This window comes from Nannospalax galili, unplaced genomic scaffold (genome assembly GCF_000622305.1).
Source record: "Nannospalax galili isolate Female #2095 unplaced genomic scaffold, S.galili_v1.0 scaffold633, whole genome shotgun sequence".
NCBI classification, from domain to species: Eukaryota; Metazoa; Chordata; class Mammalia; order Rodentia; family Spalacidae; genus Nannospalax; species Nannospalax galili.
The window spans coordinates 2,892,556-2,893,914 of NW_008336075.1; positions in this window are offsets into that span (position 1 = coordinate 2,892,556).

A 1,359-nucleotide genomic window follows, 5' to 3' on the forward strand; every position below is an offset into this window, starting at 1 on the left:
TGATTATGAGTGTCATTTCTTTTAGCCTGCATTAGACATTCGTCTCTAAATAAGGCCTCCCATTGTACAAATAATGGACTGGGGAGGGTAGATCTACAGATGTCCCTCCAGTCCTGGGGGGTAAGCAGATTAGTATTAAATGTTTGTAGTATAGATTTTGTCCATGGAGCATGGATTCTATCTTCACGGACAGCCTGGCGTAATTCTTTAAGTTCTGCTGCTGGGAGCGGGTACCAGGCTAGTGGGCGTTGCCTTGTTGTTGTAAGTTAACAGGAAAAGCCTCTACTGGTGGGATTTGGGGGTCCTGAGGCCATTGAGGCTGGCAACTTCCACTATCTCTAAGACTACACAGTTACTCTGTGGCTGTAGGGCGTGGCTGGAACGGCACCACAGGAGGTGGCAGAGCCACAAGATGTGGCGGTAGCTGAGGTGAAGGGGGAGGGGAATTTATCTGAGGATCTTTTGTGCCTCCAGTATCCAGTGCAAGTTCAATCTTCACCAGCAGGGGGAAGAAGATTTTTCTCTGCTGGCAGCTCCTGGGATGTAAACATTACTGGTACACAAAAGGTGGACAAAGAAATTAACACAGTTTTGGGCCTTTCCTTGTACTATATGAAGAGAAGGGGCGATGCATGCTGTACCGGAGAAAGTAGTTAGTAAGGCATTTGTAATGAGTAGGCTTGCTGCTGAAAATGCAAATTGAATAGTTAGCCAGTTGTTTGAATCCACTTAGATGAGAGTCAGTGAAATCTTTTTCTGTTCCTGGGTAGAGAAGGGTGGTAACTGGTACTGCTGTAAGTAGAAATCTATTGCTGGATGCACAAAAAAAAGGCAATTAGACATTGGGGTAGGTGATGAAGGGAAGTAGGTTAGACTTGTTCCAGGACATAGTCGATCGTATTTGGTCCTCTGTCTTTCCTGTAGAATAATATTATGAGTTAGCACAGACTTGGCTGCAGGTGCAAGCTGTTGAGAGACATGAAAGTCAGCCATGGGGTACCTAGAGAATGCACCTGAGTAAAATTCTGCTATTACTCCAACATGCCAGCGATTGTCCCATGGATCTGCAACATATATTAGGGAATAGTCACGATTCCGATACAGATACTTATTATCCTTTATGTAGATGGGTCTTTCCTCTTCTGTTATACCCTTATATCCCCCAGTTAATCCTAGTTCCAACCTACAGGGATTGAAATAGCAGCAGCCTCCATAGGTATCAACTTCCTTGAGGCATGATGGATCTGTCTGTCGAAAAGGGAAGCAAACATATTTGTTAGTTCCATATTTGCTAGCATTTGAGTATATTATGATTTTTATGGGTTTTTGACAGCCCACTAGGGGGCAGTCTGTGGTTCC